This window comes from Pinus tabuliformis, chromosome J (assembly GCF_031772625.1).
Source record: "Pinus tabuliformis cultivar Carrire ecotype Pingquan chromosome J, CPIR1, whole genome shotgun sequence".
Lineage (NCBI taxonomy): Eukaryota > Viridiplantae > Streptophyta > Pinopsida > Pinales > Pinaceae > Pinus > Pinus tabuliformis.
The window spans coordinates 657,765,439-657,774,703 of NC_142295.1; positions in this window are offsets into that span (position 1 = coordinate 657,765,439).

The following is a 9,265-nucleotide window of genomic DNA, read 5'->3' on the forward strand; positions in this document are numbered from 1 at the left end:
AGCGCAGCTTTACATGTTGCCAACAGATCTTACATGCAGCACGCCTTGGAGTGTCTCCAACCGAAAGTGTTTAACTGGTGTGATGCAGTACTTGTTCAGATGAAAAGTCAATTGACCAAGGTAAAGGACGGGGGGCTGAAGAACTTTGGTTTTGGTTCTATTCTGACTGCCTTTGTCTTGGAGAAAATCCCATTGATGCAACCTCAGTACATCTTGCTCGATTTACCTTCTCCGACCGAGCCACGCATGCAGAGGTGGGTTGACCATATGTCCCGGCATGCTGGTCAACCTCATATTACTTTCACTGAGTCCTTCTTTAGGTGGTTCGAGCGTCAGGAGATGGCATTTTCCGAGTATCCATACGTGGGTATGGACTACCGAGGTGATCCGGACTTGGTGCTTCCGGATGGCGAGCAATGGGGCGCTATTGGTAAAATCTCTGACCATATCACTGTTTATTGTTTTTATTCATGATGTTACTGTTCAAACTGATCAAACTCTTGGGTGCATGCAGATGTTGGTCCTGTTCGTCCAGTAGCTCGTCCACGATCGCCAGTTGCTGCCCCAGCAGCAGAGCCTGCTAGGAGAGTTGTTATTCGCGACCTTGGTGATACTGAGATACTTGCAGCTGTGCAGGAGCAGGTTGAGAGCCTTACTCGTGGTCTTCCGGATGTACAGATTGACGAGTTACCTTTACAGTTGCAGCGGCACACTATTGGCGTGCCTAGACGATGGACTCGTCTCTTGCACATGATCGCACAGACCGTGACGTACTTTCATGAGCACCACTAGGCTAGGGTGCCCCCTAGCATCTTTTTGAGTTCTAGGTCATATGACCAATTTTGTTTTGATTACAGCACATTATGTACAGACTATAAACAGCTTTATATATTTTGATTTTCTGAGTTTATTTCAGTTTATTTGTGATCCACTTACATAGCACCGATGCATCTCTTTTTATATATGTTGTAAATGTCTATCTAATACATAGTTTGCTAATGAATCTATTAATGTGTTCAAGTTTCTGGAAATATGTTGGTATTGAATTGAATCAAACTCTCTTTCCAAAATCTTAACTCTTAGAAACATTCGATAAATAGCTGGATTGCGGACTGAATATATACCAGTGAGTTGTAGTATCACAAGCTGTGAGTCTAGCCTAACAATTAGTCGGCGTATACCATGAGTGATGGTATCAGAGAGGAGTTCAATCAACGCACTATACTCAGCGATATTGTTCGTTGATTGTCCAATACACACACCTCTGAAACTCACTAACTCGCCGCTTGGATCAAAAATGGCCCAGGCTGCGGAGGACAAATTCCGCGTACTACGACTCGCTCCGTCGGCATATCCCACATATGTATCAGAATAATTCGACATCTGCAAAAAACGAGAAGGGTGGATTACTTAACCGAAACAAACATTTTAGCGAAAACAAAATACAACAAAAGCACTCAGGTTACTATTTAGGCATAGTAACGCTTGAGGTACAACCCGTTACGGGGTTGCGCCAGTGGTATTCCGTCATAATCCATTAACTCGTAGGCTCCTTTTGCTAACACCCTTTTAACAATATAGGGACCCATCCATAAGAACTGAAATTTTCCTGCTCCTAATTTATCGGATTCTTGGTCGTAAAGCAAAACCAAGTCACCCTCAGAGAAGTTGCGAGGTTTGACATTTTTGTCGAACTGTGCTTTGACTCGTTTCTTATGGGCCTCGTTCGCCAAAGCGGCGTCACGACGGTTTTCATCCAACTGGATCAATTCCAGGAAACGAGCCTCTTCTTCTGAGGTTCCGGGGAGGAGGTCAATTGCGAGTTTAAGAGACGAAATTTCGCACTGGATCGGTAAGACTGCCTCCAGGCCATACACCAATTGGAATGGTGTGAACCCAGTGGCGTTCTTTACCGAGGTTCGGTAAGCCCATAATGCTGAGTACAGGATTAGATGCCATCTTCTTTTGTGAACCCCGATCATCCTTTGCAACATTCGCTTCAGGACCTTGTTGATTGCCTCAACTTGTCCGTTGGCTTGTGGATAATACGGGGTAGAGCTATCGTGCGATAGCCCTAGTTTGGCAGCTAATTCAACCATCATGTGATTGCGAAAATGCGATCCATGATCTGTCACTATAGCTTGCGGAACGCCGAACCTGGCGACTACATGATTGAAAAAGAAAAGGGCAGTTGTTTCACCAGTGTTATCCAATGTAGGCATCGCCTCGGCCCATTTGGTAAAATAGTCAACAGCGACTATAATATACCCATGCCCCCCGGTCGAGGTGGGGTTACATTGCATGAAATCGATGCCCCACTTGGCGAAGGGCCCAACAGCTACTATCGGCTGTAAGGGTGCGGGTGGTCTTCTGGTTTTGCTATCAAAGATCTGACATGCATGGCAACTTCTGACGGCTATTATGCAATCTTTAAACATAGTTGGCCAGAAATATCCTGCTCGTAAGATCCTTTGTGCTGTTGCATATCCAGATTGATGCCCCCCGCACGTGCCTGAATGACAATCATTCAGGGCTTTTTCGGCCTCCTCATGGGTAAGGCACCTCCTCAGAACCGTATCGACACCACGACGGTAAAGTGTATCACCGACGATCATGTAGTCTTTAGATTGGTATCGTATACGTTTTTGTTCCGAGTGTGAGGTATTAGGCCTAAATTTTTGGGTTTGGAGATAAACAATGATGTCTCCATACCACTCATCGCTTACCGATATCAGAAACAAATTTTCATCCACGATTGACTCTTCTGATGTTTCATCGTTGGATGACGATGGGAGATCGCATAATAATTCCGCGAAAACTAGAGCTTTCTTCGATTTGGATTTTACAAAATCTAAATCGAACTCTTGAAGGATGGCTATCCATTTTGAATATTTGCCCCCAAGCAACTGTCGCGACAGTATATATGTCATGGGATTGCAATCTGATAGAATGGTAGTTTTCCTAAAGAGGACATAATGTCGAAACCTTTGAATCGCTTGAACAGCAGCAAGCGCTAGTTTTTCAACATAAGAATATTTACTTTCTGTGTCATTTAAGTTTTTACTTAAATAATAAATAGGATGTTCAATTCCATCGACTTCTTGCACTAAGACCATCACAATGGTCGTATCTGCTGCAGCTAGATACAGGTTAAAATCTCTTTGATAGTCCGGGGCGTACATTAATGATGCTCTTACTAGAGAATCTTTCAGAGCGTCAAAGGAAGCTTGCGCAACCTGGTCCCAGACAAAAGGTACATCCTTTTTCAAAAGACGAGTATAATCTTTGGCAAGTTCTGCGTAATTTGGAATGAACCTCCTCAGAAAGTTTGCTTTCCCTTGGAGTTTCTGAATCTGAAGCAAATTTGAAGGTGGAGGCAAATTAATGATTGCCTGAACCTTACAGGGGTCGAGACGAATCCCATCCTTAGATACAACAAAGCCAAGTAAACGACCAGAACCGACGCAAAACACACACTTGTGCGGATTGAGTCTTATCTTGTAATGTCGGCAACGTAGAAATATTGCTCTCAAATGTTGCGGATGATCAGTCCGCTTCCGCGAATGAGCCGGAAGATCGTCGAGGTAAGGTTGAACAATGTTCTTGATGTCATGGAAGGCATAATTCATTGCCCTCTGAAACGTCGCCCCTGCGTTCTTTAAACCAAAGGGTAATTTTCGATAAGCGAATGTGCCCCACGGACAGATGAATGCAGTCTTAGACTGGTCCTGTGGGCGGATATTTATTTGATTATACCCGAAAAATCCATCCATAAAGGAAAAGATTTCACATCTGGCGCATTCATCAATTATCTGGTCGATGAAGGGTGTAGGGTAGTTGTCCTTTGGACAAGCTTTGTTTACATCCCTATAGTCGACGCACACTCTTATCGTCCCTTGTTTTTTCATAACAGGGACAATATTCGATACCCAATCGGTTAGAGGAACCGGGTAGATGAATCCAGCATGGAGAAGTTTTTCAACTTCTGCCTTAATGGCAGCGGCTTTCTTCGGATGTACCTGCCGAAGCCGTTGTCTTACTGGTTTGACATCAGGATACATTTTAATCTCATGTTCAACTATGCTCGAGTCAATGCCTGGCATTTCATCATATGACCATGCAAAGACATCTCTAAATTCGCGAAAGAGAGCACTATATATTTCCAGTTCTGAAGGGGAACAACTTTTGCCGACATGAATATTCTCAACAACATCAGATTTTGTCGAGATGTTTATGGCTATGGTTTCTTCAATATTGGATAGGTTTCTCTCTGAATCCACCGTATTTACAGTATTTGTTAGGAATTCAAACACTGAAGGGTGGTATAGGTCGTGATGAGTTTCTTCTTCACACTCTGGAAGAAGGGAACGATGGTGGTGATCATTCCATGGTGCCCCCTCAATCATCATTGATTGTAAGATTCCTTCGTCAGTCCCATGAACTTTTGACCATGGATCTAATGGGGTACCATATTCTTCGGACCTATCTACCCAAACGCTTGACGAGCGTTCATTTGGGCTCGCCTCCCATGCCTGAAACATTGATTGCTACAATATTTCAATAGGGCTAGGTGGCAATACCACTTGATGATCCATGACGACTTTGTCTTCTGCGACCTTCGATGAAGATACCATGTTGCATGTTGCTACAAACGGGATATTCCCTTCATGGAAAGGAGGTGGCAACGTGAAAGTTCCCATCATTGTGGGATCTTTTAGCAAGCCTACTCCTATATCTTTTATTGAATGGTCGCTCCCATGGATCAGGGGAATGCTTCCAGTAACTTGTGAACCATTAGGGAGGAAATTCTGTTGGTCGACGATCGTAATCCCTCCTTCAAACGGGAATGCGATCTTCCTAAAATATGTCGACACTACAGCTGCCATGGCATATATCCATGGTCTTCCCAGTAGGATGTTATAGTCAAGATTGCCATCAATGACTTCAACATCAATCTCTACTGTTTTTCCTCCTAGTTCAACCTTAAAGTTATTTAGGATACCGTACGGAGTGTACGACCTACCGTCAAATGCTTTCAATGTCGTCGAAGATCGCGACAAGGTTGGAGATCCAAGAGTTTTCCAGCAACTCATCGACATGATACATGTCGATGCGCCCTCATCAATAATCGTTCTATGAACAGTTTTGTTGAGTGCTTTCACTTGAATAAGGAAAGCTAATTGCGCTGGCAACTGAGGATCATATCCTTTGTGATCAAAGGATACAAGATTGGAATCTTTAGGATCCACTCCACCAATTGCTGATAACAATGCCTGTCTTTGGGATGGGCAATTTTGTAGTACCTCAAGAGTCGACATAGCAGATGGCGATTGGGCCAAATCCTCCACTATATTATAGTGTTGCGCCGCTCTGGCGCGAGGGTTGAATGTCGACTTGTGGACTACTCCCTTAGGCGGCTTTATTGTTAATTCATGCGTGAGGGGGGGTACAACTTCTGCCGAAGTTGTTGTCGAACTACTAGGTTGATCTTTCCCTTTGTCGTTCGACACCGGCGGATTCCCATAATCTTTATTCCTAGTCGAGATCAAAGCATCATTTTGCTTAGAAACCGACAACATAAGCACTTGAGACGGAGAAGCATTTCCACTATCAACCATATTTTGACCTGGGGTGGGAAATGGATCAGCCAACACAGCTGAAGTTTGGGAACTTTTAAAGAACCTCTTTAACTCAGCTTTGAACGGACAGTTCTTTGTTGAATGATTTTCATCGCATATTTGACATGGAGGAAATTGTTTCCCTTGCCCAGGAGGGTTTGAAGAAGTTTTTTGAGGGGATGACCCACCTTGTTTCTTCTTCTTCCCTTTGTTTTGCTTCTTCTTGCTTCCTGGTTGATTGGAGTTTTTGTCTTTATCCGTAGATACAGCATTTACCTCCGAAGCAAGAATCTCTTGATTTGCTTTTTGATTCGAAGTCTTACGGGCTTTCTTATTTGAATCCCTTGTCGACTTAGCGTTTGCAGTTCCAATCACGCCATCACCGGCATGAGAGTCACTATTCGATCCGGGAGGAGGAGGGATTGAAAATTCCGGTCTGGGGGCATCAGGTATCTTATCATAGAGCGTGCCCGACTGAGTATACACTAAGTCCAAATATTGAGCACGAGCAATCACTTGCTCTTCTGTTACGACACCTCCCTTGGCCACATCTTCTGTTATTGCCGGCAGAAGCGACTTTATAAACCACTCAGCTAATAGCTGATCTGGAACATAGGTTTTTACCATTCTGCGACGACGACGCCACTCATGTATATGATCAGATATATGTGTGGCTGTTGTCTGCTTGAAATTGGTCAAGATCTCTGTCCCAGTTTCGTACCTTATAGGTAACTGAAAGTGTGTTAAGAAAGTCGTGGCTAGGGAACTAAAATTGTCGAAAGAGGCTCTAGGTAATTCAATATACCATTTAGCCGCCAGACCAGTCAATGTCCTCTGGAAAAGACGAAGCCTTATCGAATCATCATTCAAGGTATTCGACGAACACCACAGATGGAATGTCATCACATGATTCGACGGGTCTTCGCCCGGATTTCCATTGAATTTAGGAATGTCCGAAGGAAGTTTGTGAGGAATCGCTGGCCACCAATGGGCATAGGCGATTGGATCGTTCGTCAATCGATGTAAATCTGGTAATTCTAAGGTCGCCATGAATGGCAACTGCTGATTCAGGTTTGGCGAGGCGTACCCAGGATATGATGGAATCGCCTGAGCAGTAGGTCTTTGCACACCAGTATAATGCAACTGATGTTGATATGACTGATATGGTTGGTGGGCTTGGCCACTGTAAAGTGGTCGGTTTAACCCATTCTGAATATAGGGTTGCCCACTATTTGCAAAGATCTGTTGCTCAGACCCCTGGTACACCTGTTGAAACTGAGGTTGTTGGTATTGCACCATCCATGGTTGTGAAGCCATGTTTTGTTGTGCGACACTAACCGACGGACCAAGATGCGGGGTTATGGTTCCCGTTTGTATCTGTGTCGTCCTGGCAGTTGGCGATTGTGGTTGTGTTGCAGGGTCAATAGGCTGTTGCATTACAACTTGGGGTTGACATACAACAGGCATCGATTGAACTTGCGACACGGTTACAATTGCTGGCGTCGTCGGGATACTAGACATAGGTACACATTGTTGCATGGAATATACAACTCTTGGTTGTTGGGGTAACATAGGTACCCAACCACTCGTCGTTACTTCAGTCAAACCTGAATGTGGTTGAAAACTGCCGTATGGGTATCCCCCCGAAAGGGGAAGTGAAAGGGCATATTTCCCCCCATACGGTAACAATCCGGAGCTCAAGGGTATAGATGGCCTTTGAGGACTGGATGGCCCAAACTGATTCCCAAAGGGATCAATTTGTCTCGTTTCAACATAAGAATTACTGGGTATTATACCGGAAGAACAAACTGGAACAGACCAAGTTGTCATAATAGTCCCTGGGTGGACTCCTTCTAGTTGATGAGAACTAGTTGGGACAGATGGTATGCCGACAAACATCGTTGGAGTGGCAGCAGGAGCTTCTGCTATCGCTGTGTCATTTGGCACAGTCCTAGATGTCGACGGTTGTTCAGACATTTTAAGTCTATCCAATAAACTTCCTAACGATTCTTCAGGAACTTCCTGTGGCGATGGACAAACTTCTGATGCAGAAGGAAAAAGAGTGGTACCTACTCCAAAATGAATTGGAGTATTTGCTTGCTGGTCCTCTACGATTTCCTCTATTGCAATCAGACCAGGAGGAAGAGGAAGACCGTCAGGTCCGTAAAAGATTTCTGGTGCCGAAGAAGGGGTTGCTTCGACAGCGACAGTCGTTTGAACAACAAGACTCTGTGGACCGGTTTCAGATGGAACTGGTTTAGTTATGCAAGTACTTGTCTTCAGACTAGGATCAGTACCACTGTCCTTCTGTTGCTGTTGAACTTCTTCAATAGAGGCAGGGATTCCAGAAATATTGGGAGTGACCAGAATCTCAGATGTTGTTGGAACTTCCGTTCTAACTTTAAAAGGAGATTTTGACCTGGTCAAGCGAGTTCGCTTCGTCCGTACTACTCTCGGTTCCGGAGACAAAGGCGGTTGACTCGCAAGCCTCCCTGAACGACGGGGTTTTAATTGACTTTCCTCCACGGTTGCGGATTACTTGATCAACTAAAATACAAAAAGGGGAATTATGTTTCCGTATTGAATGAATTTTATTAGACGCTTTTAGACACAACTTTGCTTTTTCATGTTTTAAGAGTCGAGAAAAAGCTAAAGATGACTCTAGTCACCTTCGATGTATTAACGAGCCCGAAGTGACAAATGCTCGGTTGGACCTTTTCAGTTATAGAGTTTGAAAAGGGCCAAAAGAAACTGCTCTGGAGATCTAGGCAGAGGGTGTGCCAAACCTTTCGCGAAACCACAGAATACGTTTTACGGTACGGGTGGTCGATCTTCGTGAATGCTGTGTTCACTGCATCGCGATCAGTAGGGCGGTCGACACGGCTTCCTAAGGATAAAGGATAATTGCCTATAGGGGTCTCCCAATATACGCGACGGTACGCGGGAGCACAAGTCCGTATTAGTGCTATCGTCCCTCAGGAGGAATCACCCACCTTCGTAGAGATCGACAGTCACTACGTTTAACGACGCCGGAACACGTCTCTACCTAGACCTCTACTGTGAGCGTTATGTTAAAATGCATTTTTAGATTCATTCAATATATTTTAAGTTGATCTTGTTTATCAGTTTGCCTTTCAGGATCACCACGAGATGTATTGGTACAAATTCCTAAATGCAGCTAAAATGATAAGCAAGCTTTCACAATCTTTTTAGCTTTGAAAATCCTAACTACTGAGGGGAGAGAAAAACAATATCTTTCCACACAGAGCACAAAGCACAAACTAATGCACTTTCTCCTAGATCAGACACACAAACTTATCAAAAATGCAAATGCAAGATGCATGTATTTCTTTTCTTTTCCTTTAATGTTGATGTAGACAAAAGGAAAACTGTTGTATGACTTTCGAATTCAATTTGAAGCGTAAACAAACAAGCTTTGTCTAAATGAAAAGACGCTTTACAAGTACTTGTTTCAACACTCAAAATATATGAATTCAAACCATAAAGTGAAAAACAAACAAACTCAAACAGCCATGAACAGTAATAAAACTAGCTCATAAGATCACAAAGACACTTTTACAGTTCAGGATCTAAGAGGTCACAGCTATACTGGTTCGCTTTTCACAATGGGAAACTGTAACTGAAAC